Genomic DNA, 23,169 nt, shown 5'->3' with positions numbered 1-23,169 from the left:
ACACCCTTATCTCTAATACAACACACTGAACAATACCAACCCTACTTAACCTCGAAACCAACAACACTAGGAGACACCTAGAACCATAGTATAATATATGTTCCAACACCTCGCTCCCCCTTAAGTCAGTGGAAGAGAAATCTTACATGACTGAGACAACTATCATCCCTTCTATCATCCCCCTCCCTTACCTATACCCACTCTAATTGGCCCCTCCCCTCTGGGAAACGAGACCTTCCCCACACTAGGAACCGATCCCGGGTCTGGCCATACCCACATGGGGAGACAAATAAATAGAAACATTAAAAAATTCCCTATACGTATTTTTAAATACATCCCTCTATCTAAACAAACATAATATAAAGAATACCCGAAAAGACTTAAACGAAAAATCACAATACTAAAATCCAAGAATCTAAAAAATAAATATCAAAATAGAATGAAAGCACCCCTACCCTTATTTCAGAAGAGCGTGTTCTCCCCCCCTCTCCTCACACATATACATTAGTAACGATCTTGGATCACAGTCACCTTCTAAGGGAAGCAAATAACCTCATAATACTATAAAACAGTATACACATTCTCAAATAATAAAAGAAAACACACACACACCTTACCCTAAAGGAAAAGAAAAAAAAACACATGCAGAAAGAGAGAGTGAGAGAGAAAAGCACAACACAGGAGTGACCACAGCCGAGGTCGGCGGCCTCGCTACAGCCCGATAAAAGTGTAATAAAAATTGAACATTCCAATGAATAGTAGACACTTACACGTCTCCACCCCTTGGAAACACTTCAAATGAACGACGAAAATTCTATTTTTACATCTCTAACACATTTGAAAATAATTTCTGACGAGGACGCTTCACAGAATGTCTGAAACGCGTTAAAAACGATTTCAATGATTAAAGAACATTATTACAATGATCTAAACATAATTCTCCATGAACAACCAAGACACGGAATAATAAAATAATGTTAAAAAATACACAATGTTGGTGACTACCCCCTTATTTAAATATACATCTTTCTTTCCTTGGAATTTCTTAACCTATTTTATCTAAATATATATGTAGGTATATATATATATATATATATATATATATATATATATATATATATATGTGTGTGTGTGTGTGTGTGTGTGTGTGTATATATACGAATATATATATATATATATATATATATATATATACGTATATATATGTATATACATATACTTGTATGGGGTTCAGAAAGTGAGCATCAGTTTCTTTGGGGTTTTTTTGAGGTTTTTTTTCCTCCGAGTAATACCCGCGCTCGGTGCCGCCATTGTCATATATATATATATATTTATATATATATATATATTTATATATATATATATATATATATATATATATATATATATATATATATATATATATCTGTGTGTGTATGTATATATGTATCTAACATTTTTAGCCCCCTATATATATATATATATATATATATTTTATTATTATTATTATTATTATTATTATTATTATTATTGTTATTATTATTATTATTGGCTCAGAAAGAGCTTTCACACATATCATAAAGGATTTCCCCTTGAGAATAACCTGTGATCTCCTGTGTTCTGGAAGCTGAGTGACAACAAGTCTCCGTAGAGTTCCAGTACTCTCAGCTCTTTCGATAACATTTGAAAATGAATTTGCATTATTGCAACAGTCGCTTACCATTGATTTTTCGCTAGCAGCGGCCATTGGTCTCCACTGGAGTTTGAGTGGCAATAAGCCTCGATAAGGTACCAGTTCTCTTGGCATTTGTCCAGCGGTCTCGCCTTATTCTTTCCATCCTCCCTGAGGATATATATATATATATATATATATATATATATATATATATATATATATATATATATATATATATATACATATATATGTTAAATTGCAAGCCAAATTATATTATTTGTCTATAAATCAATGGCATTATTTATTTAAAGCAGTCAGCTGAAATAACATAACCAAGTGATAATTAATTAAACATTTGACTATACAACTCCCATTAAACGATTTAACTGATAAATATTTTTCATCAAATGTATTTTATTCTGAGTTCAGGAAAGTCTGTGTTAATTATATCCTTATAAATATCGAAAATCTTATCAATTAAATAGGATCATATACTGTCTGAATCTGAAAGATATATTGCGTTATATTAATTTCCATTTAATCAGATTTATTAATGGCAATAATGGATTTTTATTTTCCATTTGGAAAAGACGTTTTAATAGTGATGTGAAGTTTATGTAACTGACACGACGCCCGCGCATGCGTATTGCTACTGTAAGCAGGTGTACTGATGCGTATTTAGCGATGTGCATAGCATATTAAGTGTTTTTGATGGAAATAACCCCAGAAAAAGCAGGGAGCCTCTTGATGTAAGGAGTTTTAAAAATACTACTACTAGCTAAATAATAGCAAACAATTTTTTTTTAGATTGATTCCGATTAAGAAAGCATTGATTATTCGCCCGTTGACAGAAACATTGCTCGTGGAATGTGAGAACTAAAGAGCAAAACTTGTCCAATTCCAATACATTAATAAACATTTACTAGACCGACAATCCTCGCCTGTATGAAGTGGAACTGTAAACCTATCAGACAGTGGTTTCACTTCTAAAAAATAGCGCTAACAAAATTGCTAATTATATAAATAATTTTCATCTTCAATAAACATAATGACAATATAACACCAATAATAATAATAATAATAATAATAATAATAATAATAATAATAATAATAATAATAATAACACTAATAATTGCAATAATAAAAACAACAATAATAATAACAATCAACACAAAGAAAACAGCAAATACAGACTCTGTGGACAAAGAGACTAAACGATAAACCATATAGTAAGTGAATGTAGCAAACTAGCGCAATAGGAATAGAAGGCCAGGAACGATCAAGTGGGAATGGCAGTACATTGGTAATTGTGCAAACAATTGCATCTTGAACGCACACACAAATGATATAAGCAAGCAACAATAATTGAAAACAAACATCAAAAAAATATTATGGGACATGGACATACAAATGGATAAACCTATCCAAGCAAGAAGATCGGATGTCGTAATGATAAACAAGAAAAGAAAGTCCTGTTAAATCGTAGACTTTACTGTCCCAGCTGACCACAGGATAAATATAAAGGAAAAGAAAAAACTCAGCAAATGCATAGAGCTAGCCAGAGAGCTGAAAGGGATATGGATGATGAAAAAACATCAAGATAATACCCAAAATAGTAGGAGAACTAAGAACAATTCCGAAAACTTTGAGAAGAGATTGGAGGGAAATGGAATCAGGGAATAGCTGAAGAGGTATAACGAATAACAATAATGAAAACAGCTGAAATATTAAGGAAAAACTTTGAATGCGAAGATTAATACATGAGCCACATGCGCGAGCCAGACGAGCTACTGCAGAGACAAAACACAAAACATTACATGAAACCAAGAACATTGAAGCTGCATATCTGTAAGTTCTCTATCCCCATTCCCATTACCTAATCATCGCCCCCTCAAAAGAATGATGCCACGTAGTCGAGAAGGCTCAAGGAGGATGAAAAGACTGCGGCGAGACAGCTGACCAGACATCCGCTGGACAAATGCCAAGAGAACTGGCAGCTTGTGGAGGCTTATTGCCACTCAAACTCCAGTAGAGGCCACTGTTAGCGAGAAATCAGTGGTAAGCGACTGTTGCAATAATGCAAATTCATTTTCAAATGTTATCGAAAGAGCTGAAGAGTACTGGAACTCTACAGAGACTTGTTGTCACTCAGCTTCTAGAACACAGGAGACCACAGGTTGTTCTCAAGGAGAAATCCTTTATGACCTGTGTGAAACCTTCTTCTGGGCCAATAATAATAATAATAATAATAATAATAATAATAATAATAATAATAATAATAACAATTATTATTATTATTATTATTATTATTATTAATAATATTATTACTATTATTATTATTATTATTATTATTATTATTATTATTATTATGTACGGGAAAAAATGGCGGAAAAAGGGAAAACTCAGTTTTGAACAGCGGTTCATTATAGTTTTTTGTGGGTGTCCGATTACTTTTTATTATATTTGAAAGATTAAAGACTAAATTTAATTTCCAATACCAAAAGAAATATTTGTACATGTGAAAAAAAAAGTTAAAATAAAAATGTTTTTACGAAGAGTCAGCAAATTCAGCTAAATTTTGAAGTTAAATATTGTAAAAATCCTTTGAAAGATAAATATAATTTTTGTTGTACTCTATCAATGATAATTAGTAAAGTTCTAAAATATTGAATGAGATTAAAAAAAACCCTTCTTTATACAAAAAATACCCACAACAAGTGAGAGATTCTGCGAAGGCAAAATCACACCAAAACGGACGTCGTGTAGACATGGATTATACGAAAGCCCAAACTGTCAGAAAGCCGGAAAGCTGCCTGAAAATGACGACAGTTAATTAAACGAAGGTAAGGGGTGCTGGTTTTCTTTTTTTTCCCCAGCCGTGCATCCGTACATTCCTATCATGAACGTTTGTATTAGTATCACCGTTTTTAACTTTAATTATTTTTATGCTACAGAGACAAAACATGAAGTGCTACATGGAACCAAGAACATTGAAGCTGCATATTTATAAGTTCTATAACCCCACCCCGTCCACCATTACCATATCACTGCCCCCCCCAAAGAATGAAACCAAATAATCAAGTAGTCAAGGAGGAAAGAAAAACCGAGGAGTGAGCACTGACCAGACCTTTACTGTATAAGTGCGAAGAGAATTAAGACTTTGGGGAGGCGTATTGCCACTCAAATTCCAGTAAAGACCACTGGCCACTGGAAATCAATGGCAGTTGTTGCGATGATGCAAATTTATTTGCAAATGGTATCGAAAGAGGTGAAGAGTATTGGAAACTTTTGGGAGACATGTTGTCACTCAGCTTCCAGAGAACACCACAGGCTGTATTCAATGAGATCTTTGATAACCTGTGTGGAAGCCTCTTGTGAACCCATAATAGAAAATTTTCTACTTTTCAGAGAGCATACCACTCCCTTACTACCCTTAACTACATACTGGTTTAAAATATGCAGGTCTTACATGAAAGGTTAACCCATAAAAATTAGTAAACGCATATAAAAGATTAGATGACTAAAGGAAGAAACACATTAATACAAAATACACCAAGAATGGAATTATTTCAAGCAACTACAGACCAATAACTTTCCATATCAACCATGTGAAATATCTTAACGCGACTAGTGAGAAAACTGGTGTGTCAGCATCTTAGTGATACTAGATTATCCATCTCGGAACTGAAAGGATTCCGGATGGCGAAAAGAGGTACCTATGACTTGCTATACATAGATCAAAACATGGTGTAACAACTAAAAACAGAACATGACCATTATATAGATTGACTTCAAGAAATCCTATCACAGATGGTTGGTTGGTTGGTTGTTTTACGGCACATTAACCCTTTTCAGGTTATTTAATGCCGAATCCAGTGATTTAAGAAAAAAAAATTAGTAGAATTTTTTTTTTCAAGTCGGTTTCTATTTAACCCATAGTTGGGATCCTAACAGGTACTACCACTCGAAGTCAGAGTGGACATGGGAGCAATGGCAATTAAAGGGTGGCTCTACACTCCACACTCCCCAAAGCTTGCAAGCTGGGGCCTCACCATCGGATATAGTTTAAGGGCATATCCAGGACTACAGAAACCACCAAGTATGAATAATTGAATTCCTAAGAAAGGATAAAATAATTAATCTTGCAAACAAGTCGTGGAAATGTGAAGATTAAAAGCTGGAGGACTACACTTGATTGAATTAAGAATACAGATAAGCATTTTCAAAGATATTTATATCCATACTATCCATCATAGTCTTTTTATAACTTAGCAACATACACAGGAAGTGTAATGGCAGAGAAAAGTTCACAGGTGCAGAAGAAAGAATAGATTCCCTCATAATTATGGACAATTTGTAAGATATACTGAACCGTTCGTAGATTGTAACAATAAACAACTACGTAATCTGAACCAGAAAACTAAGAAACAAATAACTATGCCCAGTTTTCTACACCCGGGGGTGGGGGGGGGGATTATACTAGTGAGAAAAAGAGAAAGAAGACTGATAACTGAGCAGAGAAACAGGATCTTTGATGATAACCGTGTGGAAAAAAATCAATTAGATTTATCTAAAAGCATTAATAAACTAACTAAAGCAGTACATATAGTCTATGTGAGCAAAGAGACGAAACTCTGCAAAATGCTGTACTGGGAAAAAAGAGAGGAAGAAAACTGACACCTGAACAGAGAATTAGAATCACTGCTAATAGTTGCATAGCACAAAGCAATCAGAACTATCTAAAAGTATAAGTAGATTAAACCAATGAAAGCAGTAAATATAGTCTATAAAACCTGCACTTAGATGACGTATACAAATAAGACAAGTATAAAACGGAGAGAGTATTGGAAAACGAAAAAAAATGGGCATGGAGGTACACGCAGATAAATGCATCCAAGCTATAACACCGAGTATGATAATAGTCAATAAGCAAAGAAATCACTACCAAATCGTAGATTTCACTGTCTCAGCAGTTAAGACCAAGGAGGTACGCAAACGAAACAAATACAGGAAACTAGTCAGAAAACTCAAAAGAAATTTAAAAAGAACATCACAATAGCACAAATAGTTGTAGGAGCATTATCTGCGTGTACCTCCATGCCCATTTTTTTTCGTTTTCCAATACTCTCTCCGTTTTATACTTGTCTTATTTGTATACGTCATCTAAGTGCAGGTTTTATAGACTATATTTACTGCTTTCATTGGTTTAATCTACTTATACTTTTAGATAGTTCTGATTGCTTTGTGCTATGCAACTATTAGCAGTGATTCTAATTCTCTGTTCAGGTGTCAGTTTTCTTCCTCTCTTTTTTCCCAGTACAGCATTTTGCAGAGTTTCGTCTCTTTGCTCACATAGACTATATGTACTGCTTTAGTTAGTTTATTAATGCTTTTAGATAAATCTAATTGATTTTTTTCCACACGGTTATCATCAAAGATCCTGTTTCTCTGCTCAGTTATCAGTCTTCTTTCTCTTTTTCTCACTAGTATAATCCCCCCCCCCACCCCCGGGTGTAGAAAACTGGGCATAGTTATTTGTTTCTTAGTTTTCTGGTTCAGATTACGTAGTTGTTTATTGTTACAATCTACGAACGGTTCAGTATATCTTACAAATTGTCCATAATTATGAGGGAATCTATTCTTTCTTCTGCACCTGTGAACTTTTCTCTGCCATTACACTTCCTGTGTATGTTGCTAAGTTATAAAAAGACTATGATGGATAGTATGGATATAAATATCTTTGAAAATGCTTATCTGTATTCTTAATTCAATCAAGTGTAGTCCTCCAGCTTTTAATCTTCACATTTCCACGACTTGTTTGCAAGATTAATTATTTTATCCTTTCTTAGGAATTCAATTATTCATACTTGGTGGTTTCTGTAGTCCTGGATATGCCCTTAAACTATATCCGATGGTGAGGCCCCAGCTTGCAAGCTTTGGGGAGTGTGGAGTGTAGAGCCACCCTTTAATTGCCATTGCTCCCATGTCCACTCTGACTTCGAGTGGTAGTACCTGTTAGGATCCCAACTATGGGTTAAATAGAAACCGACTTGAAAAAAAAATTCTACTAATTTTTTTTTCTTAAATCACTGGATTCGGCATTAAATAACCTGAAAAGGGTTAATGTGCCGTAAAACAACCAACCAAAAAAACTCGAAAAAAGATTGGGGGGGAGAATTCGAATCAAATGGGAGATCGAGATCACACAACACATGAATATAATTAAAGTAAAAGAAATATATAGAAAAAACTGTTGAATGCGAAACCGTTATACATAGCAAAAAAAAAAAAATTACATGTAAAAAATAAACAGGAAGGTTAAAAAAACACGCACACACATACAGTGGTATTTGCCTCCGTTTATACTACACAAAATTATCATGAAGTCTCAGGAAGCATGGTAAGAGCCAGAATAGAGAACATCAAGCAGACCTCTACTGGACAGGTGCGAGAGTACTGGGAATATGGGGAGGGGGATTTATTTTCACTAAAATTCGAGAGAAGACCAACGGTTTTTGCTAGTGAAAAAATCAATTTTAAACGACTGTTACAATAACAAAATAACTTGCAATGGTATTCGAATGAGTGAGACAGTACGGTGTAACGGACGCAATTCAAAGGAAACTCGACTGACTATTGTCAGTGAGCAATCAAAAATTCAAGTTCAATCCCCAGTGCGAGCAACACTCAAAATACAATTGAAAATTACTTAGGAGTTCTATTCGGCCATAGCTGACAGAACAAGAGCAGCCTACCCCGTAGATTATATAAAACAGTTCCGTTCGTACTTCCTAGCAGAATCTTGAATTCGATAGAAACATTCAAGAGTTCAAAGAGATCCATCTTAGAAACGTCCGGCATTAAGTCGACTGAAACCTTATGAAAATTACACTCAGGATGAGAAACGTAGTCCGAAAATTCCAAATAATACAAAAATAGTCCAAACGAGGCACTTTATATTTAGCCGTCGTTACATTAATAACGTCACAGACAACCCTATATTCGCTGCTATTACCAGGCCGTAAATATAAAAATCTGATTATTATAAGTATATACGTATAGAAAAGTGTGCTTGAATTACCTGTGTTCAAAATGGCATGGTATTTTCTGTTGCAAAATAGTCAAGAAGAAGGAGGCAATAATATCATTTTACGCGTTTATCTCGCCATGGTTTTACCAGTTTATGAAACATAAATGGGTTATTTAAGCTATTGTAAAATGGATAAAATAAAATTTATAGACTCTTAAAACGTACATATGTTCGGCAGAAATATATTTAATGCGTCGTGTTATCAAAATATTGTATGCTTTTTTGTTTGTGCGTTCTCTTTGTTATCAAATATTTTCAAAATGGCGTCATTTGTTTTTACCACTGTATTTCATTTTATAGAATTCGGGCTTAAAACTAACAGTTTATATATGTGGATGTGTGGATGTACATGGGCATGTAGGTATCCGTAATGTAGGAAAAATTGTGGCTTACTATTGAAACGTCCGCACGCGTGTGGCTTACTATTGAAACGTCCGCACGTGTGTGCGTTATGTGAAGTCAAGCTGTTAAGCGAAAAGAGGAAAGAATCAAGATGGCGGCGCCCACAGCTTTTATAACAGGATGGTATCGCAAAGTGATAGAAAGTCTCGCGGCTCTTGTGCAAAATCCTTGGAGATTGTTGCTACGTGCTACTGGCTGTTTTGCCTTTTTTATTAATTTTTTCCTCCTTTTTTTGTGTTACAAGCTATTTCAGTATTATGGACACATTTGACCTAAAGTTGGTCCTTGAATTTAAAGGCTCTCCCACAGGCCCCTCCGTCGTCGTATGGTTTGCAAAGGCCAAACGCGTTTGCAGGCTGTCCAAAATAAAGAGCCCGCACAGGTCATCCTACTGAAGCTCATAAAACGAACCTACGCTGTGTACCAACAATTCCGGGATGGCATAGCTCTGGAAGAAATTAAGCAGGCACTATATGCGGCCTTTGGTATAGACCCATTCATTGCCTGGAAACAATTTTCTGAACGAAGACTCGAATTGGGCAAAACGGTGGGGGTTTACATCTGGGTTGCGGAGTCGGATAGTGGAAGTCCGACCCCGACTCCGACTCCTTGAATTCCTAAAATGCCGACTCCGACTCCGACTCCTTGCCCTCTAAGTGGAAATCTATTCTGCAGATCCATATACCAGCCTCCCACATCTATTCAGCATGCATTTTATAATTACTTTTCATGTCTATCATTTTTATGTTTAACATTAACTTGTATGATAAATATACTCACATATACACACAACCAGCTTTATTTATCTATTTATTTATTTATTTTACTCACGTTACCTCCTAACAAGGCACTTGGACGAAAATATGGTAAAATAGTCCCAAAAAAGGAGTTTGAAGGTATAATTCTCAGGTAGGGTGGTTTTTTCATCAATATAAGCGGTTTGAGAGGTATCGCGTAATTATTAAAGGAGAGCAGCTTAATTTTACGAGCATGAAATATTACCATCCATTTGCGTCCCCATTCAACTATGGTCTGGAGGTCATTTTCTAATGATTTTTCCATTGTCTTAGATTTATTCACATCTTTTCTTTCCTAATGCATATCATAGAGCATTATATCATCATCAACTATACCCATCTCGAACACAATATTATCAGGGAGGTCGTTTTTGAATATCAGGAATAAAAATGGTCCAAAGATCGACCCCTGAGAAACTCCCGCATTAATGTTATGCTGCTTGGATGTATGTCCATCAATGGCAACCTGTATGCTTTTATTGTCTAAGATGGATCTAATAATATTCAGTATACGTCCAGTTATAATGTACGATTTAATTTTCATTAACAGCCTTTTGTGCCAGACTTTGTCAAAGGACTTGGATGTATCATGTATCATAGACATGAGAAGGGGTGATTTTTACATCGTCTAATGTGGCTTTAGTCCTCATAGGGAAATTTGGGAGGGAGATGTTTGTTGGCTCTAAGGTGGAGTTAGAAGCAATCGCCAGGACAGTAGTTCCGCCTTCTCCGTTACCGTGCATGCAACCTTCTGGTTGTTGCTCAGTGGAGGAATTACTGATTGTCCTTTATTCACTACACAAGTATAGATTTTTTCGAAATCACGAGTCTCTCTCTCTTTGGTGATTCTATGCATTCCCTGATTATTTCAGCATGCTTTCTTTTGACTGTCACTATTTCTCTCTTACAATGATTTCTAGCATCTATGAATTTTGCCTATTTGACTTATGGGCATTACTATCCAAGGAGAGTGCTGCATCTATACTATCAAAGACATGTTCGATTATGCTACAATCCTGACTTGAGGAAAAACAACAGAGAAAATATAAGTAACTAATGCAGTGATGAAATGTTAGTCGAAAGCATATAAAAGCCTGGTCATCCGATTCAAGATTTTTCTCTGTAGTTTAACGGATGGTGTTACGAATATAGACTCTAAGTGCGTGCATACATCAACCCGAGTCCTTATGGTAAAGAGGGAGGTATCCTGTAATGTTCAAGAAGTTGGAGGGGATTGAAGAGTGTAAGTTTGTTTCACTTAATGCTAAGATCTCCGGGGAGTTTGCTAAAAGGTAAGACTCTGCATCATTTATATTACCTCTAAGCCCACGGATATTTGTGAAAGCGAGCCTCAAGAGCGGAGGCGAATTGGTTACATGGTGGTCACCACTTATCAAGGCCCGGAAGCCACTCGGGGTTAAGGGTTATTGCGTGTACAGTAATCAATGGGATAGTATCGTAGTAATTGTTATTATTGGAGATTTGATAAAGTGTCTTACTTAAGGAACGGTTCATCAGGAATTTGTTTATGTTGGACTTGAACACATCCAAGTTGTAGTCAGGTGGAAAATAGGAAAACGAAAGAGTTTCACAAGCGTGCACTTCTAAGAAAGAAGCTTTGTTCATGGAATCTACGTTTTGATTTAGGCACAGATAAAGAGTGGGGAAAATTATTGACAGTGGTTTCAGCGTGATGGGTGTTTATCGTGAAAGACTGGGGAGGGGGACCAGAAATTGAAGCTCAGACAAGCACTTGCCATGGAAATAACGATAAAACAAAGACAGGCTTGCAACGTCTCTTGTGTGGGAAAGACGTTGCAGGGAAGAGAAAAGGGCATCCCCACTAAGCCACGAAGTCTATTTTGTATTGTTTCAAGGCAGGATGGACTGTTTTTAGCAGCTCCTGCCCAGATGTAGCAGCAGTACTCCATCCTTGGACGTACTTGGCTTTTATATAGATAGAGAACTGCATCAGCAGTAAGATATCTTCTGGAGCGGTAGAAGGGTCCCACCATTTTCCCAGTGACCTTGGCAACAGACTTGATGTACGTGTTCCATTTCAGATCAGGAGTAAAGGCCAAACCCAGAAGCTTGTCAAAACATGGAGTCTCTCCAAGACGAGGGTCATCCATTTACATTGATGTCAGATGGGGATCAGAGCGTTGATGATGTAAAGATAGGAGTTTGGTTTCAGATGCATTAAAAGTAACCAGCCACCGCTTCCCCCACTGTACCACGTGCTCAAGATCAGAGAAGAGAAAATCAGAGAGAACTGTGTCATTTACAGCCTTTTATGTGCTGCCATAGGTGGTCGTGTCATCAGCATAGATGCCAATGAATTATTTAAGAATGTGTTTTGGAAGATCATTGATGTAGATCAGGAAGAGAGTTAGGTCCAGTGTGGACTCCTGAGGGACTTCGGCATTAATACTGTGGGCCTCTGATTTCTGCCCATTAACCATACTCTTATGAGCCTATCAGAGAGAAATGATATGGATTCCAGCAGCTTACTCATGACACACAGAAGACTTATTTATCTGTGCTGAGAGGGAGATGACTTATAACCTGAATTCTTAAATACAGGGCATACTGATGAGGTTTATCAGGGTGTGGGGAAGCACTTCTCTTTAAGGCAACACTTAAACAGTTTCGTAAGTATGGGGGCAAGTTCTGTTTGAAGTTTTTTTAAACTATAATTGGAATGTCGTCAGGGGCAGTTGCTTTACTGGAATCAAGGTTCTTGATTACCTTGGTGACATCACGCACAGATATTTGTATGTTGCATAGCGTGTTGTCTGTTATAGGAGGAAATACAGGAAGTTGATGGCCTTCGTCGCATAGGGTAGAATTAGTTGCAAAGTTCTTGGCAAATAGTCTGGCCTTGTCTGATGCTGACGAGATGATCTCAGGTCTATTGATGATAGTTGGGATAGAAAGCACGCTTCTGTTCGGGATCCTGTTATTTGCCAAAACTGATAGGAACCAAGCCGTTGCTCAGCTACTTTGGATTTAACAGACTGAGCATATAGCTCTCTTGCATTTTTTATTACTCTTTTACAATGGTTGCTGGCAGTCCTGAAAGCAGCTTTAGTCTCAGTACATTTATTACGTTGGTAGCTATGGAAAAGTGATTTCTGTCCGCAATGGCAGCAGCACATGGCTGGTTGTTAAGTTTTTGTTGGAATTTTTTGGGTGATATGAATCGGTCTATGCCAAAAATTAACCATTCGGTCAGGTCTGATACTACAGAGGACACATCTTTTTTTAATATGGAATTCAGAGATAGATCAGATATAAATATATGGAAGATATCCCAGTCAGCCATAGAGTATCGATATACAGTACGGTGGAGAGGTACATCTGAAGACTTATTACATTTCATTGTTATCTTAACTGATACAACTGAGTGGTCGGAGGATTCCAGAGGAGATAAAACGGAACATGAACATAGCTCAGGGGAGGTTGTGAGAGAAAGGTCTAGAAGGCTTGCATACTGACCGGTAGTATCGGGCACGCCAATGGGCTCGTGAACAATCTGAGTGAGGTCATAGGCAATGGCAAAATCGTGATAGAACCTCCCCTTGTCATTTGTCTTATTTGAGTGGGTCAGCCATTCCACATCATGGACATTGCAGTCACCGCAAATGTGGATGTTAGCTGAATTATGAGCAGACAGTATGTGGTCAATTTTCTCAAATATACTCTTAAAGATAGTAACTCCGCTGTTGTGGGGACGATAAAGGGCAAATATAAATGCGGTGGTGTAAGCAAGGGCAATCCAGAAGTACATTTGGTAAATTAGGGTCTTCTCTGGAGATATCCTTACCACACGGAAAGCTATCTTTAATGCAGGCACATATTCCATGCCCATGACGATCTTGGGGTGGGTGTTTGTCTGGTTTTATCGTGATATTTGTTTGGCTTGTTATTTAATTATGTTTTTGTTTAATCTAAGCTAAGGGAAGAGTGTTGAGCAAAGTTGGCCTGTTTCGACACCAAGTATACACACATAGTGATATATTAGCCGAGTCCAGTCTAGAATGTGTGGTCTGATGAAAGCCAACTAGATATAGCAGCAGGGTCCCTTTCCATACGCGCCATGGCACTACAACTATCCTGATATTATACATCTGATGATAGAGCAGCCAGTCTAAGCGTTACCAAAAAGTTAGGGCTCCTGTACTGTCAGTCGGAATCAGCAGCAAGGAAAACTGTCAATCAGTTACCCTCAACCTCTCAAACAAGACCAGCTCAAACAGAGAGGAATTTAAAATAGAGAATAGAGGGACGGAGTTTAATGTCCTAGTCAGGAAATAAGGATAAGCACAGGGTGACGCTGAGGAGTCCCTGGTATTGTACTTCTGGCTAATAGGCAAAGAAGAAGTGTGAAAGCCAGCGATAGGAAGAGCCTATCTACTCCTTAATCAAGTTACGTTTGCAAGCCGGGAATTTGTTTGAGTCACCAACTCCATGAAGATTGTTTAACATGATTGAGGAGGCCTTCCTCTCTCAGTTTTGTAATCAATTTTCTTTCTCTTGGATGGATGATCTGACAAGATCCACGGGTCGATTACACCGAAAGGGTTAACCATGCACCTAGTTTCTACACCAGGTATTTCTGCGTCCTCACATGGATGAAGATATTGAGTATCTTAGTTTAAAGTTTTTCTCTGTTCTTCATAAATAAGAGCAGTATTGGAGATAGATTCCCCTCTAACATTTACAAGAAATTTTATCTTTCAAGTACTGTGAGAAAACCAATCTGCTCTAGCAACTAACTTGTTTTAAAATAAATGAATAGGGTATAATTATTTGAATATGTAAGAGAATATAAAGCAAAGAAAACAAAAGAAATGGTGGGACTAGATCTACAAAAAGAGGTTCGACACAACACAGATATATAGATGAATTTAACTTGGTGTTCTTCGAACGACTCATGTTGGTGTAGCTAAAAAACCAGTGCCTCCATTTGGAATGAATTGGGGTGCAAGGATTAGCGTTTATTTTAGAGCAGTAAGAGGACGGGAGGGGGATCTGCCTTAAGAGCCAAATGCGTTCTTTGATTTAAATACTACACTGACACAGCTAGAAGCATCATCCATAACTTTTCTATATCCCATTCCTTGACACAGACAGTAACATTCCCGACCCGTTTCCCAGATCTCTCAGACCAGCAAGCCTCACTTCTGGATCTATTTCTGACATGTGATCCTGAGGATGCTGATCATGCTGTGATAATGATAGAATCACTCTAAACTCTCGATCCCAAGTTGAAGAGCCATTGCTCAAAACGACAACATGCTAAAATGACTGGGATGCCATTAGCGATCGCATCAGAGATGCCCCATGAGGAAATATCTTTTCTCTTCCTGTAGAATAGTGCGCAAATGAGACTACTGAATAGTTCAAAGCAGAAATTGAAGCATATGTTCCTACACGGAAATTCTATAGCAAACTACACCCTCCCCAATGGTTTACGTCTAATTGCGCAGCTGCCATTGCTCAGAGGCAACATGCATAACGTAGATTTGTCTAGCATAAGTCCTGTACAAACAGACAAAGTATATAGAAGCTAGAAGTAATTGTAAGAAAGAAGAAGCAACAGCTAAGAGTGAATATACTGAAACCACCAGGAAATGCATTGAAGCGCAGAAATTAGGAACTCATGATTTCTGGACAATCTACAATGGTGTAGTAAATAATGGGCAATCAATAATTCCCCCACTATCCAACAATCATAAGGTTGTTTGTACAGCAACTGAGAAAGCTAACATGTTTGCCTGTTATTTTCCCTCAAACTCTACCTTGGACCCAGCAAACCGTTCCCTCTCTAATCTTCTTTTGTGGACAGAAACCACACTAGATGATCTGAAAATCACCCCTACTCAAGTACATCATACCATATACACCTAGACACCTCAAAAGCATGTGGACCTGATCTCATCCCGGCTATGCTATTAAAAAATGCTATGCATAGGTTTCTCCAGTTATCTCTAAACCCTTTAACAAATTTTTTACCGAATCTTGTTTTCCTGACAGCTGGAGTTCTGCTTCTATGGTACCAGTTTACAAAATCTCTGGCGAACGAACTAACCCATTAAATTATTGCCCAAATAATCTCCTCCCGCTTAATCAAGCTCTAGTCCACCACCTTACAGCTGCTAAACTTCTGTATGGCCATCAATATGGATTAAGGCACGCTCGTTCTACTGCAGATATTCTAACTGTAATCTCTGAACGTATATACCAAGCACTTATCAAGGCAGGGGAGGGGAGGGCAGTAGCCCTATATATATCTAAAGCTTTTGACAGGGTATGGCACGATGGTCTTATGAAAATAAAATCTATGGTATTACTGGACGAATGCTTAACATAATTAAATCTTTCTTAAATGAGAGAAGAATCCAGGTTGTCCTCGATGGGCGTACGCCCAAACAATATGATATAAATGCAGGTGTACCTCAGGGATCGATCCTTACCGGATTAAATTGTCTCTGACATGGATATATTTGCCAATGATACAACGCTCTATAGCAGGCATATGGGGAAAACTAACTAAGGCAATGGCGGCAACCCTAGAGGAAGACCTTCACTCTGTAGTGGAATGCGGTCAGAAATGACTGGTAACGTTCAAAGCTGCCAAGATAACGCTCATTTTCTTTAATAATTACATGAAACCTTACCAACCACCAATAGCTTTGGTTAAAGATACATTACCTGAAAGTAGTTTGTTCAAACTCCTTGGCTTAATGTTCACGAGGAACATGAGTTGCAATAAATACATTGAGCTTATTGCCAAAGCTGCTGCAAAGAAGATGGGCTCTCTCTACCGTGCTAGAAAGTTACTTACGCCTGAAAGTATCCTGTACCTCTATAAAGCTACCATTCGCTCATGTATCGAGTGCTGCTGTCACATTTCGGCTGGTTCGTCTGCTACTAGTCTCTCGCTCCTGGACTGTGTTCTGATGAGAGTTGAAAACCTGATAGGTTCTGAACTGTAATTTAAGCTTCAGTCCCTGTGCCATCGACGAAATGTTGCATCCCTCTTCTTGTTTCACAAGTATTTTAATGGTGGATGATCTGACGAACTACAAGCTCTTGTATCTCCTCGATGAAAATACCCCCCGACAAACCCGACAAGCAGCAAATTCCCACCCCTACACAGTAGAGATTCCCAGATGTAAGAAAGCCTTCTACTCTAATAGCTTCTTCCCCAGAGCTGCTAGACTTTGGAATTCTCTTCCGGTTTCCTGCTTCCCAAACTGTACTGACATGAAGGAGTTCAAATGTAATGTAAACAGACATTTTGCTGCTAAACTCCCTACACAGTACCCCTGAAACTTAGATCCCTGATAGCAGCCCCCCTACATCAAAGTGGCAATGTGCCTTCTTTGGTTAGAAAATGTAATTAAAAAAATGGTAAAACCAAACAGGAAAACCATGTAAAAAAATAAATTCATTGGACTTAAGGAGTCGGAGTCGGATAAAAAATTCCGACTCCGACTCCTTGTACTTTTAGAAATCCGACTCCGAATCCAGCTAAAATCTTCGACTCCTTCCGACTCCGACTCCGCAACCCTGGCTTTCCTGGCCTATATGACGAGGTTGACTATATCGTTCGGTGGAGCGAACGACCGCATACTAACATAGGCCTTTTTGGCGGATCTTCCTGACGACATCAATGGGCTACTACGAGCGTCTTTGAGGCTTAATGAACTTGGACTGGATGAATTGATAGCCAGAGCCCGAAACATTTTAAAACTTGGGAGCAGTATCGGGGGGCTATAAAAGCATCCAAATCACTAACAGAGGTCTCAAGATGCTACAGATCTGGTGGATTAAACCATTTTATCAGGGACTGCCAAAGCCGGAACAATTCAGAAGACACAAATGACCAAACAGTACGAGGACGAATACGCTGTTATCATTGCAATAAGTTAGGGCACATAGCGGAAAATTGTTCGGAAAACAGTATGGGGGCAAGGTACCGTCGCTATCCTTACCTCAGGTCAGTCAATAGATGTGGCGTTGCCTGTGGTTGACGTGGAAGTTGACACCGGTGTTCCCAGTCAATAGTTAGTGCGGTTCGATGCCTAGCGTGAAGCTATTAACGAATAAGAATTCGGACGATTGATGTAGTGTCCCAGGATTTCTGTGAAGTCGGAATTGTGTCGATCCTAACGGCTGTGGGTATTCAGGTTAAAGATAAAGTTCTGGTAACTCATGGGAAGCCAAGGACCTGCTGCTTGCAATCGACGTAATTCGAGCGTTGGATGGCGTTACAGTCTCGTTGGCAAGAGATGTAAAAATTAGTGGAAGAAGGTGGGTGTGTGCAGCCCTGTGACTTAATGAAATCGGTTTCGATGTCCCATTAGATTCTATCGATAAAGTGTGGACTGTCAGGTGGAAATGGGCCTTAACAGGCTTGATAGTTCAACTCCATAACAAGGTTGAGAGTACAAGGTGCCTGATAACGTCAGAGAAGAGTACGAGAAAGAGCTGGAACTTTGGATCACAAATGGCTGGTTGATTTCATGTCGTCTGGAAAAACTGCGCTATCTGGGGCTTGATTCCTTTATCAACGGCTGTGCAGGAGCAAAAGCAGAAGGTACGTCCAGTCTTGGACTACCGTGAATTAAATGGCTCGCGGATGCATTCACTGCCAACTCAGAGGTATACAAACAAAAGCTAAAACAACGGCGGCGGCATGACTTGTAGATTTACGGAAAAAATATCTTCAGATCCACGTCGACGAAGCATTTTGACCATTTATGCTGTCCTTTTCAAAGGCCAGCGCTTTTATTCCACGCGGCGCTTCTTATTATTAAATCTGTTATAGACGCCGTCATATCGCAAGACCACACAATCGAGCGTGCTGTGGCAGCATATGTAGATGACATTTTCATCAATGAAAGTGTGGTCACTGAGTGGTGTGTGCGTCAGCACTTCGCGGATTGTGGTTTCGTTTGAAGGAATACGGTGTGACTAAAAGATGGAGCGAGAGTTCTTGGCTTGCAGGTGCGGAATGAAAGCGGCACCCTTCGATTGAAACGAGGAAATCAGATTCTTGAAATCCCTAGTGTGCTGACATGTCGGTGTGTGTGTTTCACTGTGTGTAAAACTTGTCAGTCATTTTTCCGTGTGTGGATGACTCAGGATTACAGTCGCGTTCGTCAAGCGCCTGGCGACCGCATCAATCAAGGGATGGGACGACTAGATTCTGTTTCATATTAGAAGAGATACTGAAAAGAGTACGAGCGCATGACCCTATAGGAGGGGAGAGGTTCATGGGCAGGAGCGAGATTATAGTCTGGGTAGATGCGAGTTCCGTAGCTACAGATGCAAGCGGAAATGTTATCTGATATGCGTGTTGGCTGCGTCCAACCAACTATGACAAGCATATCAATTTCGCTGAGCTCCCAAGCAGTCAACTCGGCTTTCCTGGGGGAGGCGACGACTTTACACTTGGTCATTAATTCGATGTGCGTGCATCAGTGGATTTCCAACATCCTGACAAGAACTGCTGATGAGATGCTGGTCAAGCGACTGGTGGGAACGCTGCAATCACTTTGGCTAAGGAATTGGCAAGGTATAATTCGGGCATTGCTTTTCTATCTGAAAGAAATTCATTACGAAATATTTCAGACACGCCGTTCAAATAAATGTAAACAAAGAAATTCTTCTTCCTAAAAATAAATAATTCACCCCATGGTTGAATTCAGAAATTCTCTATCACATCGAACTAGGAGAAAAATATGTTTCTGTTCCATGAAAATAGCCCTTAAAATAAATGAAAAAGGAATCCTTCTTCAATAAAAAAGTGAACATGAGTTGATGTAAGGAAAATTTTCATCACATCGAACTGTAATTAAAAAGGTGTATCTGTTCCATAAAAAGCCATTAACCATTGTTTAATTAATTTTAAAATTTTGGTATTCTCTCATTTCAGGTTGAAAAATAGGACTTATAATTGATAACCATTTTTTATCCAGCAGATATTTTTGTTATCTTTATTGTGCTTTATATGTTAAAAATCTGAGTTATTACTTGAATGTAACTCTGAATAGAAAAAATAGTAATTAAACATAGAAAAAAATACATGAATATACACGAACGTAACTCTCAGACATTTCCTTAAATCAATCTTTTTTTATTAATTGTATTAATTCTTGTTTTCTTGTACTGTCTGTATTTATAACGTATCAAATGTTTCTTTTGTTCGAGTATTTCAAGTTTAAATCTAATATATAAAAGGGAAAATGTGTGTATGTGTGCGTGTTTGTATGTCCTGCACAAACTTCCGATATACGCATCTGAACGTGACAAAATTGGCGTCGTTTTTAAGCTCGTTATCTTTGACGAAATATATTGAAAAATTCGCCCCAAACATTGACTCTTTCACCTGAAATTGGGCAGTTTTCTACAAGGAGGGGGTCGCATTTTTTCGTTGACATTTTCGCAAGTTATCATCTCCTTTCGATTTATTATTATTAATACCAGCGCACATGACTTCCGGTTGCGCGATGGACGCATGCGCTAAGAGGTTACGTTTTTTGTCACCTTGTTTTCCTCCTTCGTGTTATGGGTTCGAGACTGTCTGCCTGCCTATTTTTAACACCTCTCTCCACTCGAGTTGCATACTATTGTTTTGATCCCCCCCACTACTACCAATTTTTAGCACCTCTCTTCACAATTGGGGGTCCTTACTGCACCACCTCTCCACACACAGGCAACGCCGGGTATCCCCGCTAGTATGATATAAAAAAATATGCTAAACAAAAACAAGTGTAAACGTTTGATATTAGATTCTAGCTTACCCTAAAATAAAGTATCAAATATAATACATAAATATACATGAATAAGTGTCTTTAGAGTTCAGTTCAAAATATGAAACACGTTGACATTTTATGTTATTTTCTATTAGATTCCTTTAAGATGAGTAATTTGTGTATGTATTTTAGTTATTTGCGGAGAACAACATCTATGGAAGGCAGTGATTACCGGAGATACAGTTACAAGACGCCGCATTCCTGCCCCGTCGCAGTTAATCACCTGAAGAAGGCCAGAGTATGAGTCGACCGAAACGTGGTAAGATGAAGACAACAGTCCGCACATAAATAAAATAAATACGTTCCTGTTTTTCTTTCTTCTGCATCTCGAGTTTTTTCTTCGTTGTTCTCCACATCTGCTCTTTTTTCTAGCTAATCAAAAAAAACTTTTTTATTGCGTATTCGTTCGTTTTGTTTTTGCATGAAAAACCATTTCCAACTAATTTTATGTTTTGGGGTTTGTTTTTTTTACGTTTGCTCACCAAAGATGTTAGTAATAGGAAAGAAAAAAATGTTTAAAAATGAAAAAGAAGAAAAAGAAAATAAAAAGAGCAAAAGAAAAAAAAGAAGGAAATAGAAATAGAAAAAAGAAAAGTAAAAAAAGGAAAGTTTAAATTTGTATTACTTGGACAAGAGAACACATTACTTCTCTGCTTGGCTAACATCTTTGTGGCGTTTGCATCCCATAAACTGAAAATAAAAAGTGAATATAACCTCCATAGAGAAATAAAAGCCATTAATTGTCGCATTAAAATATAACGAATGTAATGACATAAAGTGATGGCGAGCACCAATTTTCTGAACTTTCAGGCCACATCAATAGAACTTGCGAGATGCATGCTGCAAAACAAGATGACTAATAACCTCTTAGTTTGGATTAATAATTGGATGATATTAATTTTAGTTTGTAATGTAACGTTTACTGTCATTCAATGCATATATTGTTCCAGTTTATTCATTGAATTTGTGGAGTCATTCTTTACAGATTATTGATACACACTGCGCGTAGATTTTTTTTTTATGGCAAGAGTTGCGCAATTTCCAACTACACCTATCCTGAGTCGTCATTGTTTAAAACCAAAGGCAATGAGTTTCAGGAGAACTGGAAACAATGTCGAGATAAGAGGAGAACACGTACAGCGCCTAGAATAGTCACATGTCTGGTTCTAGCCAGGCTCAACGTTGGTTAATTTCGGTGATCTGTCGTTAACCGGTGTGTAAAAGTGATTCTGCCGTGTATATATATATATATATATATATATATATATATATTAGTTTTTCGGTGGGAAGGTATCATAAAATTGAAAATTTAATTTCAACAAGGGTCATTGATAGTGCTCAATCGTAAGAGAGCAAGTTATATATATATTATTTAATTTTTTTACATATTTTTTTATGTAAATACAGTCATATCTTGCAACGATGTGAAGACCGTTTCAATCATATTAGATATCATCAGACAAGAAAAATTAAGGAACAAAAACTGAAACATTTTAACACCTTTTAAAATTATGAAGAGAGAATTCGCCATGAATGGCGATGGATAAAATTTGAGTTTTTATGAGAACTCAAAGTTCATCCATCGCCATTCATAGCTAATTCTCTGTCTTCAAAATTTGAAAAGGTGTAAAAATTTTTCAGTTTTTGTACCTTAATTTTTCTTGTCTGGTGATATATAATATGATTGAAACGTTCTACACATCGTAGCAACATATGACTGTATTTACATTAACAATAAATATATATATATATATATATATATATATATATATATATATATATATATATATATATATATATATATATACAGACTTGAGAGGTTCAAAAGTAGGAACTAATGAACTCAACGAAGTGGTTAATTAGTGCTCGATAATAAGAACAAAATATTTTTTTAATTATTTATTTGAAGTTGATCGCTACAAACAACCACCTGGTCTTTTTTTTTTAGAGAGCTCATTTTTCTTCTTTTTTTCTATGGCGCCGAATGGTTCAGGGTCACCTGACAACGTCTCAGTGACTGAAACAGATGGCTGTTTATAATGAACAAATGTAACTGTTTACCTTTGAATAAATAAATAAATAATAATAATAATAATAATAATAATAATAATGCATATATATATATATATATATATATATATATATATATATATATATATTCGTACGACATCGCATATATATGTACACACACAAAATATATATGTATACTGGCGGAAATACCCGGCATTGTCCGAGTGTTTTTAGATGTGTGTGTGTTAAGGGGGTGGTAATGTAAAGAATAAACGAAGTAATAACCCTGTTTAAATATTCCCCTCCCCCACCCCAAAAAAAACAGCGAACAAACGTCAAGCAGGCTTACAAAAGAATTCGGAAAAACAAAAAGCCAAAATAAGGGTA

At 37.4% G+C, this 23,169-nt stretch overlaps 1 long non-coding RNA gene across 2 annotated transcripts in view; it reads left to right on the top strand.

The window, feature by feature from the left end:
* Nucleotides 1-21,089, top strand: part of LOC145284808 (uncharacterized) — a 345,012-nt gene extending 323,923 nt beyond the window's left edge. For both annotated transcript variants that reach the window (XR_013868889.1, XR_013868890.1), the window contains exon 2: nt 20,905-21,089. This is a non-coding gene — a long non-coding RNA (uncharacterized LOC145284808). The remainder of the gene's footprint in view (nt 1-20,904) is intronic.
* Nucleotides 21,090-23,169: the final 2,080 nt, after the last annotated feature.

Source organism: Euprymna scolopes, chromosome 9, assembly GCF_053919585.1.
Source record: "Euprymna scolopes isolate OS-2025 chromosome 9, ASM5391958v1, whole genome shotgun sequence".
NCBI lineage: Eukaryota > Metazoa > Mollusca > Cephalopoda > Sepiida > Sepiolidae > Euprymna > Euprymna scolopes.
Note: the sequence above shows the minus strand (reverse complement) of the source record. Positions and strands in the feature narration are given on the sequence as shown.